The sequence below is a fragment of the Ciconia boyciana genome, chromosome 5, assembly GCF_034638445.1.
Source record: "Ciconia boyciana chromosome 5, ASM3463844v1, whole genome shotgun sequence".
Classification (NCBI taxonomy): Eukaryota; Metazoa; Chordata; class Aves; order Ciconiiformes; family Ciconiidae; genus Ciconia; species Ciconia boyciana.
In genome coordinates, this window is record NC_132938.1 from 77,625,220 (window position 1) to 77,641,824 (window position 16,605).

At 42.4% G+C, this 16,605-nt stretch overlaps 1 long non-coding RNA gene across 5 annotated transcripts in view; it reads left to right on the plus strand.

The window, feature by feature from the left end:
- The first annotated feature begins 2,846 nt into the window (after window positions 1–2,846).
- Window positions 2,847–16,605, plus strand: part of LOC140652444 (uncharacterized) — a 66,974-nt gene continuing 53,215 nt past the window's right edge. For all 5 annotated transcript variants that reach the window (XR_012042808.1, XR_012042810.1, XR_012042806.1 and 2 more), the window contains exon 1: window positions 2,847–3,092. This is a non-coding gene — a long non-coding RNA (uncharacterized lncRNA). The remainder of the gene's footprint in view (window positions 3,093–16,605) is intronic.

A 16,605-nucleotide genomic window follows, 5' to 3' on the forward strand; every position in this document is an offset into this window, starting at 1 on the left:
GCAGGGTGGGGAGGGACCAGGAATCCCCCAGCAGCAAAGCACCTCCGAGCGGGGCAGCCAGCCACGAGGCTCCTCGTCCCAGCCACCGCCGGCCCCCGATGGGGCCAGCACGGCTTCATCCCCTCTCTGGGACCAGTGAGGAGCCCCCATGGGGTCTTGCAACCCACCCAGCCCCACGCACAACCACCACCAGTGCCACGCATGTTTGGAGCAGCCGTAATGGGGCCTGAGAAATGGCTCCCTTCTCATGCTCGAGTCCTGAAAATTGCAAAACAGAGCCCTCGTGCAAAAGAGACTTTTGACTTCCGTACTGTCCTCTGACACTTTCCTCTTAACACTGTGTTTCTGTGCTGAGGAACTATTTCTTTGTGTTAGGAAAATGTGGATGGGAAGAAAGTCAATATAAACACATCATTAATCATCAGATATTTCCTTTTTTAGTTCTGAGTACTTTAAACATCAGTTAAATATAAAAAAAAATACTTCTTTTCAACCTGTAGTAATAATGGCTAGAGCATTAACTGTTTCCGTGTCCATCATCATGATAACATGCAGTTAGTTGTATGGCAGCTCCCAGGCACACCGTTCAAAGACAGGTTCCTGTTGCCATCCCTGTTTCACAAAAGCATGTGCTAAGCAGAGGGGGAAAAGTCACTTCCCCAGGATCACGAAAAAGGCCTGATCCAAACCCCTTTTGAAGCAATGAAATTGGTTGCATTGACTTCATCTGGGGATTTGGAGATGACCCTGAGTCAGAGTGTGGAGAAGCAAAAACATATCTGCTGATGCCCTCAGCATTTGCCTCCTAGATTAAATCATCATTTTCTTTTATTTGGGAGAAGGAAAGGGATAGTGGGAGGCACAGTCACCAAGGCAAAGAAGAGGACTGGCTAAAGCGTATAAAAATGTTGAAGTGCTTTATAATGGTTCTAAGAAGTGCTCAGTGAAAATATTTTGTATCTAATACATGTATGACTAAGAACACAATAATATTGAGAGCCATAACTTCTTCCAGCAAAGCCTTCGAATGCAAAACAGATCAGATGGCTCCCAGACAGAGAAAAGCAATTGGTCATTACTGCAACCACTGTGGTAACTTCTCAGCTCTCTTTACTGTCATTCCAGATGGTAAAGCGGGGGAGCAGAATATGGCATTACTGATACTACAGCAAAGGCTTATCTGTGCTTGTTTTCATGGCCTTCCAAAGGAGTCTATTCCTTTATTTTCTACGCTGACTCAGGTCGGTTGCTGTTAGGAAATCACAAAGATCGCTGTAATGGGAATTGTCACTGAAAGCCGAAGACACCTTCCTAGCTAGGCTTTGTAGAAAACCCCAACCTTAACATTTTAGCAGCTGAATGGCCCTAGAAACTTAGAGGAATGGACTTGTGGCTGAGCTAGAGCGGGTTTCAGGGGCAGACACAAGCCTGGTTCCCAGCTTCAGATGTCACAGTGTAATACGAATGTGCCACGCTCCAGATGCCAGGGACCTGGGGGCCACCACTGAGAACACAGCAATAGGGTTGCTACTGTTACTGGAGTTAACTTCAGTAGTGAAATAAACTTTTGTGAATGCTTAGGAACTGCTAATTCCAACAGTGCTGTGAAATACAGATGCAAAGAGAGAGAAAGTGAACAATGATACACACCGAACTACCTGTTCCCTAATGTGGTGGTGGGAGAGGAACGAGGTGCTCCAGAGTTAAAACACGCAAACGGAAAACACACTGCATTAAAGTGGGAAGGTACAGTGTGCATTCATTGCTGGAAATAAATGACAGTATTGAAATGAAGTGTCTCCTCTGTAACCTAATGGGGAGAGTATTGGGTAGGATCCTGGCAATTTGGACTCTAGTCCATATACTGTTGGGTGACCTTGGGAAAGTCACTTTCTTCAAGTCTGGGCAAGACAGGAATAGTCATCTCCTTTTTGAACTGAAATAGAAGAATGAATTATTATGGTATTATTTTGGTCCTCTCCAGTCATTTTTCTCAGTCAATTCAGCTCTCATATCAGGGTGGCTGTCCTCTGACATATGAGACGCTGGACAAGTTTAATCAAGTGTCATTTATGAAATGAAATGGGATTAAATTTTACTTGTAGCTTAACAAGAACCAAACTATATTATCCACTGAATCATCACAATGTCATCCTCTTCAAAATGTATGTATGTACCTTAAACAAACTATAGGCTGTTGCTAAGGAAGATATTATAATATTATAATAATTATAACAGTGAAGTGTTGTAACAATTCTCTGATGGAGGCATTGTTTGCTTTTCAGATTTTTCTCAGGTTTATACAGATGGCATTTAATTTGATTGCTTTTCACAGGTCATACCACAATGCTTATCCTTTATTTTCAAACAATGAGTAAAGATATTTGTCAAAGGCTACAGCAAATCCTGGAAGTGAGAAATTGACTGTCCTACTATTGACTGTGTGAGAAGTACACTCAGTGTTTGTGCTTGGTCAAAGCTACGGAGACTGCATTTTGGCTCTGTATGCTTACAGTCTTTTTCTGTAAAACACAGTGATTAAAATAGAGTATGTTTTATGATGGCATTTGGAATCAATTTTTTTTTCCTTTTACGGCATTTGCCTAATATAAATGACTGTCGACCTAATATAAATGAGTGAGACACACACGGCTCCTTGGTGCCCGTTCGGTGCATCTCTTCTCCCTTCTAAGTCCCCTGAAGGTCATGCTTGAAAAACAGGGGGAGGTCATATAGATTCTGCAGCTTCAGAAGTTTACCATTAAAAAGCATTTAATGTGTATTTATTAATCACACGATCCGCTTCCTGCATTACCCAGCCGAGCCTCTCAGTGCACAGTAGTGTTGTATTTATTGCGTGTCCTCCAGGGCAGAGATTTAGTGTTTGGCCAGAGAACAGGAACAGAATGTTTTCATCGTCTATGACTAACGTGATGACTAAGTGCAGGGCTCCAAATGGATCCCAGATCTACTTGGGACAGCGTGGGGCAGGATATGAAGAAGATAATGTCTGAAACCACTCTTAGCCCCAGTGAACAGGGGACGCAACCATCTCCGCCGACCCACCGAAAAAAGGCCTTGGCTGCCAATCGGTAAGCATTTAAAGGCTCTTACGGAGATGAGGATCAATTTTGAATAAATCCAAAGCTAGTAGTAAATTATTGTATTTTTAATGAATTTCCTGTGCACACTGATCTGAGTTGTTGGGGCACATACACACAGTACAGTGATGATGATGGGACATCACTATGACCCTTAATCTAAACAAGATGAAAAAAATAACTACCAAAATACTCGGTGACTAATGGAACAGGGACTCATAAGGAGGTAGAAGATGGTGGTTATTTTTAATTATTTCTGCTTCTTAGTATTTCTTCCCCTAGATTGTTCATGTAGATGAGCCAGAGATGTTCGATATTAATTCCATTCTGTAGTAGCATATTTCATAGCAGTCTTTAGCCTGCTGGTGTTTCTCATGTCATGTGAGAAAGGCTATGTGAAACATTGAGGGATTTTGAAACTTTTTTACGTGTAGTAGTAGTAGTAGTAATAATAATAATAATAATAATAGAAAATAAATTAAACCCAACTTTTCAACACTCGTTGCATGGGATTTTTTGTAATGGATAGAAAGAGACTTCAGTATGTTATCAGAAGTTCACCACAGAACAGGGGCATCTGAAAACTTACCAAAAGTATTGGGAAAAGTCTGAATTCCTGCACTCCTACAGCTCGCTCTCTCCATTTTTCCCACACTCTCGCCCCGTAAGTTAGGAAATCTCCAGGATAAATAGATAGGCCCTGCATATGGTTGCAGGACCATTTATAGGCATAGATCTTCCACACACACTTCAAAGGAAAAAAGCTGGTTTAATATTATACTGCAGTACTGTAGGAAATGCATAGAAGTTGTTGACCTTCCGTTGCTTCTCTACCCCTAGAGATGAGCAGAAGATGCAACTTCTTATCAGATGGGGAGGTTCCTATCCTTAATAACACTTCTCTTTCATTTAGTACTCCTGCTTGAAAAATTTGACATGCGAGTTAGGCAGTTCTTGAGATTTTGTCAGATATTATTACCTTCTCTCTGAAAGTATGTATATGGCTTTGTGCTCTGTATAACGCAGGCTTGTGTAAAGATAAAATATTTTAAAATATGCAGTTGGATTTTCTTTACCTTGGCCTTATTAAGTATAGAAAATAACCACTCGTGCTTGTGTTGAAGGAAAGTGTTTCTTTATGGGTTAGTGAAATAAGCTATTCAAAACCACTAAATCCTTCCAAAATACCCTTGCAGAGCTGTCAAAGTTAGTGAGACCTCGAGTTATATTATCAACAGCATGCTGTTAATGCTGCCAGAGTTTGAGGGAAGCATGAGTTTGACACTAAGCCTATTCAGAAATAACATAACATTCCCTTAATCAATTAGCGTACATCATCGTCTCAGGTTGTAACCTTCCTTTTCTTGTTCTTTCCAATGTGCTCGCCCTTCCAGCAACAGGTTAGTATACCTATGTGTGCCTGTTAACGAAAGCAAGTATCGTGCAAATGGGAATGGAAAGTCACTTGAGTTTTTCTTCCTGCATTTTCCTCTTGGTCGAAAGAGAGTAGAGCTGATCCTGTGGGCATTTATTTAGCACAAGGTCCCGTTTTCTTCTCTGAGACTTCTCTGAGAAACAGTAATTTGGAAGATCACCTCTTGTAATTACACGCAATTCATATGAACCAAGCTGTTGCATCAGAAAACAAATGAAGTGTCAGCAGAAAGTAACATATATCATAGCACTCTTGCTGAAAAACACATCTGTGTTAACATAATAATTGCAAATAATTCCTCCTATATTTTAAATATTGCCTTTAAGATTTAGACCAAACCAAAACTAATTTGTACGCTGAAGCTAATTGCTAAATGTCCTTTGCCACTTATCACAGCAAAAGCCAATTGTTATGGTGTCTAGCACTACCTATGCCAGATTGTTAGAAATTAAACAGCACAGTCTCTTCAAAGATAGAAAATTTCTACTACTAGCATCTCAGATAGATAGAACAAAACCTTGAGCTTTTGCTGTGATGGGAATGTGATAGTTTCTTTCTAAGCTGGAATGACAAGATTTTATGATCTACTAAGTAGGTAGAAAATGAGACACATATACACACTCCTAAGAAGGTCTTCAAATTGGAAATCACTCCTATACATGCACTTTAAGAACTCCAGAAAAAGCTCCAGTGCATGGAAAAGTCCACCTTGTTCCTGACTAGGATGGGATTTGCTCTTGGTAGGTGGCAGGGGGAGGTTTGCAGGTTTTATTTGCTTGTTTGTGTATCTCAGACTTATGAATCTAATATTCTTAGGCAATTTTCAATTGAGTACCTACTTTTAGGATCTGAGCTCATATATTGGCATCTAAGAGAGTGACTGCATTTTTCAAAATGCCGAGTACCATCTGTGGCCCACACCACTTTCAGATGGCTCAGTTCAAGCGCTCACAGTGACACTCTAGCCAGCTTTCATCTGGAGCTTGAACTAAACATGAACAAAATAATTTCACAGGTTCAGTTAGTACTTACTAATTTTTCACATAAGATTGAAGCCCTTTCCTACTTGGGTTTTGAGGCAGAAATGCTAACCATCAAGTTAACACCATATGGAATGCCGTATCCTTGCTGTATTTCCAAACTGTTCAAAATTAGCGTGTTGGGGATTTCACATATACATTTATTCTGACAGGATCCAAACCTTTTCTCAGGACTGGCTAAGTTGAGCACGCTCGCCTTGAACTGATTTTCAGTTCCCTGTTGAGATTTGGGGCAGTTCTTATTCAACGTGACATGATTTACCCAATTCTTATTTGCATTGCATACCTGGCACGCGATTATATTTATGCTGCCTTTTTTTTTTTTTGCTACACAAAGCTATTTAAAGAAAAGTCTGAAGAAGCAATGGTTGTATATGAGTATTATTGACCTTCTGATCATCTGATACAATATATAGTTCTGTTTAAACTACACAGCTCATTACATCTATTTTGTATACAATGGGCCTTTGGCCAGGTTACACTAAGGAGATCAGTACCTAGGATAAGCATCAGTTTTTCCTAATTAGTAATTTCAGAAGTTCAAAGTTAATTAAACACAAAGGCAGAAGGCTGGTTTGGTTCTGTGCAACCATGCAGACTTGTAACTTAGACTGCAGTGTCTTGGTAATGGAAATCCCCAGCAAGGGGAAGTGATTGGTGTTGGGAGGAGAGCAGTGTATGGCATCAGTAGCTTTTCTCGGTGCTTTGAGAGGAAAATGATTTTTAGCCATGTCAGTACCTATCTATCTTCTTCATTAATTTTCCCTACACTTTAAGCCTCCTTGGAAATCTTTGCCATATTAATGTGGGAAGGGATGAAGTGGATGCTTTCAAAATTATAAGGAATACATGCTGTACATAGCGATTATAGTGAACCACAATGCACTCACTTCTGTATCCCAGAATTGTCAGGGAAGCAATAGGTTATCTTATGGGATGTGTCTTAGGTAAAAGTCTATTTGAGATATGTTGGGGGCATTACCATCTTATTTTCCTGCTGGGAAAAAGAGCTGTGTTGAAAACCTCTTAAATTACCAAAATCTGAAGAGTTCTTATTCCTAGTGTTCATGTTTTTGATGGTCTTTTCTTGTCACCTAATGCATCTCTAAAGAGGTGTCTTACTTCAATTCATGGCATAGAAAATTGGAAATTGTAAAGACACACTCAGTTCCTGCCAGTACTGTTGATTTTTTCAGTGTCACTGCTGTACAAGGCACATTGCTGCCAGAGGAAACACTTTCCTGTAGTAGATAGTTTTCATTCCTTGAATTCAACCTAATCCAAAGAAATCGGTGGAATAATTTTTAGTTAGTTATTGGTGCCACTAACATGAAATGTGTCGCTACAGAAGAGAGCAAACCAAACTGAACAGATGAGTGTCAGCCCCTTGCAAGTAGCCTGCACACTAGCAAAATGAGCTTCCCCCAAGTCTATAAAATGTATAACAGACTTTTGAGACTTAATAGTTAGGTCGATGGAGGATAGCCAAGACTACCAGTGCAGTGGATTAGGGAAAAGTCTGCAATACAGCTTAAGGTATATGAAATTGAGGTATATGAAATACCATTTGGAGAGCAGAAGTAAAGGCTATGAAGAAAACTATGCTGCCAGCTAAACAGGCCCCTATTTAGTTCATAGCCTTAATAGAGCAGCTTGGTGCAGGTAGATAAAATCCCCTCTCCAACTCTATCCTCACCTAGCAATAACAACGTAGGAAAATTACACTGCCTTGTACCTAGTGGCCTTCTCTATATGGGTGAAAAAAAATAATCTTTCTGCCATTCTTCCCATTTTCTATCCTCTTTCCAGCAAAACATCTCTTTCTTGCTTGTTCAACTGTATTTGTCCGATAGCTCACTAACTATGCTGAGGAGCGTGTGTTAAGAATCATGGAGGATTACTGGCTGGTTTTTTTAGCTCTGTATTGCCATGGGAGGCCTGAGCCTGTAATTTTTCTTCCCATTGATATTCCTTGGGTGTACCTGTTGTGCCCCTGCTTCAAAAGAAGTGTCTACATCAGTGAGCACTGCTGGGTTTAAAGACCACAGTGGTTCCAACACACACTGTTGATTTGGCCCCCCAAAAAGTATTCCTTCAGGTGAAAAACTTAAGATGAAAAACTTAAGGCAGTTATTCTGAAGAGAACCATTAACATTTCACTGTGCCAAATGGTGATTATGAGGGACTCAAAAGATGTAATAGTGACAGCAACGTGAATGCTCTGCACTGATTCCTTGGAGATCCGAGAAAGGGTATTTGAAATCTCCCTTCTGCTGCTGTTGTTGGTTGTTGCTGAAATAAGCAGCCAGAGGAGAGTGAAATATATGGAAGGAACCCGAGCTCAGGTGTGGACCCAGGGCAAAACAGTATAGCCAGGCCAGTGTGGGCAACTTGTGCCCACGGTGCTCGCTCACGGCAGCCCCCCCTTTCGATTAACATGGGAATGGTTCAGTTTGCAGAGCAGACTACGAAGGCTGGGGAAGCAACATGAGCCAGCTTCGTTTTGCAGAGCAGTCTGATATATTCCATATGGTGTGGGAGCAGTTTTTGACTTCAGACCTCTTTATCTAGGCAGGTTTGGATGGAGAAATGTCGAAAGCGAGGAAACAGAAGGCAAAAGGAAAAGTCAGAAACCATCGTCTGGTTTCTAAAGAGGTTGAACACTATTTGGTTTGGCTTTCAGACGTGGCAATTTAGCAACAGGAAATGTCAGCTCATTAGAGCCATCGCATGGCATCGTATGATGATAGCAGTCATTCCCACTGGCAGGGCTCCTGCCGTCACACTCAGTGGGGAAACGGCACGGTTTGATATGAATGTCTCGATTTCATTTTTAAGACGGGACAGTTTAGTGGGCTAGTTGACTTGGCAGGCTGTTAACAGAATTAATTTGATTGCCTTGGCAGTGGTAGGAGGATGCATGAAGGAAACCTTCTGGCTTGGTTGCCAGCATTTAATACCAAATGATTATCATATACTATTGAACTGGTGCTGGGTGAAGCATGTGTGAGGGCTTGCAACAACTTTACCAAAAATAGTAAGTGCCATTTGAAGTTGGCAAACATGTGTGCTCGAGAGAAAACAAGCTTTCCAGTTAAAGCCAGTCAGAACTTCACCCCGCAGGCCTGTTACTTGTCATGTTCCTGGACTGTGTCATTTTTCATCCATGCTCCAGTTGTGAAAGTACTGCTTTGTATTATCTGCCACTGAATTATATTAAAAGCCACAACTGTCTGCTGTTGATGGAGACCGTTTCCACTGGAGGATGGATACCTGCATTAATGATAGCTGGATTTTCTGTCGAACAACTTGTAGTTTTGGCATCCAGCATGTTATTTTGCCTGAAAATGCACTTGGAAAAGTATGGCACACGGAGCTACGCGTTTTACATGTGTAAACCTCGGTCTTTGTTTGGAATGAAAGAAAATGCCACTTGGCACATGACTCATTTGTATAAATACCTTTTCTTTAGACACTTAATGTAATGCAAAGGATGTTCAAGAAGAAGCTGTGTATCTAGTAGGGTTTAGCTGGTCCTTTGGAGCCAGCGGTCTTACTCCAAGTGACTAATGGTAAAACAGGCATGAGCATTTTTCATCCAAAGGGCTGGAAGTGTTTAAAAGCATTCAGGAGAACTGGTTGCCTCTCCAAATTTAAAGCTGCAACTCCATTTCCATGATTAGGCTAATATTGGCTTCACATCCAAAACCAACACAAAATGGAATATCTATCTCGAAACTGGCACAAGACCTGTGTCTGAGGAAGAGGTTTTCTGCTAGATTTGAGGTGAAATGCAATAAAAGGCTCTTGATTTTGAACACTAAAATGGAGATGTTTCAGCAGTCTGGAAAGCCTGTTCCTCTCGCCCCCTTTCTCTCGCTGTCACACATATACGCACCCTTTCCCCATTCTGCCACGTTGTAAAAACCACCGGGTCGTCTGCAGAGCCGGCAGGAGTTGGTGTGGGTAGAAGAGGGTCAGGTGTATTTGTTCCATGGCACAGACACGCTCCAAGAGCACCGGACCTTTCTGAAAGCTGCCAGGTGCTTTGGGTTCCTGTTTCTGGCTGGCATGGCTCTTGGCCGGTGTTTTTGTGAAGGCGCTGTACGGTGTTATCATCGAGATTGCTTAACATTTCCAGTGAAACACACTTGTTTTGCAAAAGCCACATTTTAATTCTTCGTGAATGTATTGGGGTTTGACAAAAGAAGAGGAATGTGTTCCTGAGAAACACTCTGAACCACTGCAGTTATTTTTATTTGGCAATATTCAAAAGGGAATTACTTTAGCAGCAGCAGCATTATCATTAATACTTGTCTTCAATTCTCTTTGCACCTTATCGCTATGAATTGAAAAATGCCGGGCAGAGTGGGGTTCTGCTTTTTCCTTGGGCCATTCTGCAGCTTGCTAACTTTTGAAAACTCCCATTTTTTGCCAACCTATGGCTTTTCAAAACCTGAAGAAATGAAGAGAAATTACAGAGTGAGGAAAAGGAAAGAGTTGGTACAAGCCTACTAGATTTTCTGTTACAAGTGATGGCAAAAAAGAGAAAAAGGGAGAAAGGGAGGGGAAAAAAATAAAAAAGTTAACCCATCAGTATTTCTTTTGTGAAAGTGATCCATAAAGAATTAAAAATAAAGCAGAAAAGACTATGGCAAAGTCCATTTTTGCACTTAAAAAATAAAAATGTTAATCTCCTATAGAATCTGTTAATAGCTTTGTTAAAGGTATATCAAAATCAAAACTCTGGAAGCTAGGAGATTTCAAAATTTATGTTATCCATAAAAAAAAAAAGGACTTGAACTGGAATCATAAACAAGTGTACAACTGACTTTAAATCTTCCTTGCTATCTATTCCTGATGCTGGTTGGTTTTTGGGTTTTTTTTAATAAGAATTCATTCTACCATTTCCTACCTTTTGTGATCTCCACTGAACCTTAAGAGTTGCATTTATGTTTCAGTGTTATATACGCTTGCACTTCTTCCAACAGACTGCAGTGTGTACATACAGGGGTACATACGTCTGCACGCACACGGGAGCATGGAAAGCTCTGGAATTACTAATGGAAAATATTACTAAGCTAATATTTTAATCGCAATTTCTGCAGATGAAATAGATATATTATACAGATAAATCAGCTCTCCTGGGACAGCAGAGAAGACAGTTCTTTATCCCAGCATCGCCAGGACCCCAATTTATGGCTGCTACAGCCCACTAGCAGGTGGTTTGCCTGCATGAGATCATACAGCAGTGACCATCCAAAAGTTCTCTGGTACCTCACAGCAAATCAAAGTGATCTGCTTTTGTAATTCACTGTGATGGAAGGAGCAGTAGTGTGACCAGCACTCCGCGGCACTGCTTGCCTGCTCTTCCTTCTGTACGCCTGCAAGGGTAAATGGGAGGGGGAAATAAATGGAAAAGGAGTACGAGATATACTGATTTTAGCTGGCATGTGCCTTGCCAGCCATCCAGCAGCCACCACGCAGCTTTGATGGCCACCGTACCCTCAGATGAACAGGGGAGAGTTCCCCGTTGGTGGAAAAGAAATGAAAAGGAAAATCTGATCTCTCCACCAGCAGTTTATCATGCTGGTTACCACTGGCTCTGCAGAGGCAGCCCTGTGAGAGAATGGGACCATGACCTGATCAAACAGCTGTGGCCCTGAGTGCCCGGGAGGGACAACGGCTCCAGCAGCTGGAGCAAAAAGGGAGGGAGCGGGCACGAAAGGGCTGCGGGCCGCTGCTGGCAACTGCTCCGGTGGCTGGGCACAATCCCGCCCGCGAGTTCAAAACGGGCAGCGAAGCCTGTCCCGGAGCTCAGCTAGCAGGGGAGGGAGCCGCGGCTGGCGCGGTCCTCATCCCGCTGGCTTTGGGCAGGATGTCTTCGGGTGATGTGAGGAGTAAGGACGGATGAGAAAAGGGCTGGTCGGAAATAGCATGTGCCCTGTGAGGAAGGTCAGCCAGAGGGGAGGGGCGGGCAGCGAGCTCTGATGAGAAAAAGCATCACAGAAAGGGAGAAGGAAAGGGTAAAACCTGAGAATCATCTGCTTTTTCTGCAGCTTAATGAGGACAGAGTGAGGGTAACTGTGCACCCATAACTACAGCGAATAATGCAGTTCCTTTGATTCTGCTTAAAGAACTTAAGATCTGATCAAAAATATATATATTCCATGTATTAATAAGCAGCACTCTGGTTCCCGATGAAATTTCACAGCTGGGTGTTTTCTTCTGAATATCTTTGGTAGGTGGAACTTGAATCTCTTAGGATGTACCTTAAAAAAAAATGCCCGGAGTTCAGAGCATAATGAGCCTGCCAACACATCAGTGACAATATTAACCACGAGTTTATGCTAAGATGACTTGGAACTAAGTTACATACAGTTTCAGAGTCTGCACCTGGCCTTGGCGATGCCTGCCATTTTTTTTTTGTGGTTTTGCATTCATATTTTCCGAGGTTTCTTCATGCCTGCTTTCTCATACTCACATGCAAACCCCACACAACCAGGGGGAGCTGGCTGACTAATTGGTGGTATAAAGGAAACGGTGGCAGTGAGTAAAGCTCTCTCAGCAGCATAAAGGGAAAAAAAAAAACAACCAAAACCTGGGGTGGGGGAAGAACTAGCTGACTTGTAGTAATCAAAGAAATTTCAGTTAATGTCAAGAGGTGGAAATGCTCAGAAAAATATAGCTGTTGTAGGACCATCTTTTACATTCTCACGTCATCTGCCGGCTATGGCGTGGCTCCACGACTTTAGATTAAACCAGGTATTTCAGAGGAGCGTTGGATTTAGTGAGACGTCTGCAGTGCACGGAGTGTCACTAGCTGTTAAGGTTGTGCTCTGATTAACTTGAAATGGTATAGACTGGGAGTATTTATAATTGTAGCCTTATTAACACCTTAGGTTTGACAGGAATTACTAGGCTTGCTTAATATTAATGTTCAACAAGTTAATTTGGCGTAAGTGAATCGATATCTTTCCCAGTGTAATGGTAAGTTAAACAGACATCAAATACAGAAATAAGACTAGGTTTTTTTCTTCTTCTTCTTGAGGCTATGTGCCTTAGGTTGCTGTGAAAGGAAACAGTAGGAATCCTGTAGTCGCCAGGAACAGCTTTAGCCAGGTTTGCCACCAAAAAAGATGTATCCTACCCACTGAGCCCCACGGACTCGGTGCATTGAAACCCTGTGTGATGCAGAGAGTTACCTGAATATATACACATCATCCCCCTCTTTCACCCATTGAGAGAATCCAGCGTTTTGTGGAGGGGAGAATATCACACCGGGGGAAACACGGCGCAGGCTAGGAATAGTACAAGTTTTTTTGGAAAGTCCACGTTCACTTGGAAGCAGCACATTTTTACTCTTTGGCGTTCTTACAGGGGACTTGATGTACTTGTAACCTGAGCTCTGGCAATTGTCAGCGCGAAAAGCAAACAGGGACACGCCGTTCTTGTGCGTATTTTTTCAAATATATTCAAAAGGCAAGCGGTACTGCAGGAAGCATATTTGCCAGGGAAATACAGATCTTTCACTATGGCCATGACTGCCCTACTGTGTACTCTCGCATTCAGTCTGGAGGAACCTTCTCACGATGGTTAAAGCCTGTTTTTCCTTTGCAGGAAAGGTGTATAGAAAAGCAGTGAATGCTCCAAGCTTGTGTATCTATAATCTCCAGTGTATAGAAAAGCAGTGAATGCCCCAAGCTTGTGTACCTATAATCACTACGCATGACTTTCCTAGCAAAAATCTTTGTTTTCATAGCCATCCCAGCAGACTCCTCCCGGGACCTCAGGAGGCAACAAATGTTATAATACTCGCATTGACAATAACGAGGATTTTGCATTTGAAAGAGATATATTAGTTTTGTAGGTGATGCACCTTATGAATAGAATCTTCAGTCACTTTTCCAAAGCTCCAATGGCTTTAAAATGCCAAGAGGAGCAAAAAGACTCATTAAAGTTTAGTTTTATCCATAAGGAAAGCAACGGTGATTATGAATGTCCTTGGAAACAATATTTATAGATTAATATGCGATTTTTTTTCATGGTAACTTTTCTGGCTATGCTCTGGTCGTACACTGAAGTACTGTGCCTTCCTAATTGCGGGTAGATACATGCCAAGCTTTCCTAACAAGCGTTAGACACCTTAGCCTAAACTTTCCTGGTTGTGCTGTTTTAGGATACACATGAAAACCAGCAGTCAGCCTCATAGCCAGATTTATCTTACTGAGACTGGCAACCAACCTGCATGCAGCACACTGTGAGAAAACACAAAGGGTGCAAAACTCAAGCCCAGGCGAGGGATGCTTTGCAATGTTCCTTCTGTTTAACAGACACTCCTTGTGTGAAGAGGAAGGTGCCTCCGTTCATGCCTACAGGAGTTTATGGATTAAATCTCCTGGCTCTCCTGGGTGGATGCAGGCTACATACTATGGGATATTTTTTTCACCTGTTAAATATGTATGTATTTATTTCTTGATCCATTTCCACAGACCTTGGGAGCTTTACAAGTGTCACTTTGCCAGTGTTACAGTAAAGCGACTATTGTGCCATTTTACTAGTATTTTTAGTAACACCAGATTACATGGAGGTCTTCCATTTCTGATATCCTCAGTTCTCTATGGCTGATGGGTAAGAAGGTCATGCAGTACAGTACAGGTGTATCAGTGCAAGCAGGCTTGAAATGTATTTAGAGGTCTACGATTTGTGTTTGCGTAAACAGAGACCGCAGGATGGGAGGGTTTGAGTGTGGTGCACTGCATGACCGAGTGCTTTGTCTCTAGTGAATTTGCGAGCAGAAACTTGGGGAGCGGGACGAGGGGCGAACAGGACCATTCCCAGTGCCTACTGGCCGGGGGTCCTTGCTTCCGTTGGGGCTTCTGGGCCATGAGTTACTTCACTTGCCTCTGCCGATTTCCTCTACGTGACATTTTACACCCACCAGATACGTGACCAAAAACCTAAAGTGTAAGACAGAGATGAGTCAGACCAGAACAGCGCCCAGTGTTTTTCCATTCTTGACCCTTCTCCCCTTTGTGTGAGCTTTGGAGCAGCCAGCTGATGGAGGAGGACGGTAGGGACCCTTCCCTTAGCCCTCTGCAACTGGGTCTGGCATTTTGACCCTTGTTTCAGGGAAGTTTTAACCAAATGGATTCTCACTGGACCTTCCTAGTTGTTTTTAAGAGGCAATATACATGTGAAATGACTTCTGCTAAAGTTAGAATTACACCCGGTGGCCATATCTGCCATTTGGAGATGGCTGGAAGGCTCTAGTGAGGCATTACTAAGGCATTAGAAGTGGCCTGATTGATAGGGAACATTTATAGCCAGTAGAAAAAATCTGCCTGTTGAAAAGCTTGTTCCACCATGCTGGTACATCATGCCTGCCATGTCGTGCACCCCAGAACATAACGCATGCTTCTCTGATAGAGTTTTAGCAGATGCATCAAAGCCTTGATGACATAATGAAACAAAGTAAAGGGGGTTGTTTTGTTATAATTTCTGTTTAGAAGGGAATATACACTGAAACTAAGCTGGGGTGATCTCCATTGGGCTGTCCAACATCTAAACGTGCCATGTAAGATGGTGTCATTTTTAGGGTTTTTTTGCAAACACGACTTATTTTTGACATTTGATAGCAAACATTGTTAGAATGCATTATCAGACGTCATGTTACAGCAAGACTGTTTGGAAGACAGCACCAACAGTGAGCCGTTTGAGGCAGCGTGGACCTACCCTTCCCAAGAGCATCTCTGAAACCGCTGCTTCACCTCTCTGACACAAAACTGCAGCCTTTAATGACCTGAGCACAATAATGAAGATGATGATGATGATGATGATGATGATGATGATGATGATAATAATAATAATAATAATAATAATAATAATAATAATAATAATAATAATAATAATAATAATAATAATTCCAGGGAGCTATAATAATAATTTTGCAGCTAATCTTTGTTTGTCTTTCCTTTTGTGGTGCTGGCTGGAGGGGGTGTGCAGCTGGGGGGCCGGGCGCGACAGCAGGGTCTTTCCGGCATGCACCATTATTTCCAGATCAGCAGCTTTTTTTTGACCTGCCCTAAACTCTGGCCTATTCAGAGGAATAATGCCTGCAGGGGAGATACCTCCAGTGCAGCTCTTAGTCCCTTTGTGACGGCTCTCCCAGATTCTTTTTTTTTTTTTTTTTTTTTTTGTCTAGAAACGCAGCTGAGAGATTTGTGTGACAGGGTTGATTAAATCCCAGCTGTGTCATACAGGTCTGGGTCCCAAAAAGTCAGGACAGTTTCCAAGGTGGGCAGCACGAGGTCTGCCCAAGAGACCAGTGTCATCTTCAAGATAGATGTAACGTCACCCTTCTTCCCCAGTGCTAAAAAGACACTGGGACTCATAGTTTCTCACAGCACAAGAGTATTTAATGGGTGGGGACACGGTGCTTGTCAAGGGTACCCCTTTCCACGTGGAGGCCCTAGAAGTCCATTACAAAGCATAGATATTGCTCGCGCCGGGAGGCATTGCAAATGCGCTGCCACGGGGTGGGCTCTGCAGTGCTACTTGCCACGTGGCTTTGCCACATTTCACCCAAAATAGGGCTGAAATGAACATAACAAATTAGCTTTTCCTTTCTGAGGTTATTTAGGGTGATTTTGGAAGTCTCTTTTAAGGCCTTTAACTGGCTTGTGAGGATGAGTCATGGAAGGCACTGCCTTGTTAGCTCCCCGAGGAAGAAGGGGCTGGCCCTGTAGAGACACTTGGAGGGGGGAGGAGAGGGCTTCTTTTTTCTTTTTTCTTTTTTTTTTTGAGATAAACAATTTTGCCCAAAACAGAAATTTGCATTCCAGAGGCAATACTGTATTTTTCTAAGCTTGCCTTCTGTCGCACCTCTGAGTATAACATCAGCTGAAAGGCCCACCCAGCACAATCAAAAAGCACCAGCAAGTCCGTCATGGGGCTTCGTGGGAGTGCTGGGGGGCTGTCTGAGACCTCCGTGCTCCTTCCTGAGCCCGGCAATAGCCCTGGTGAGGGG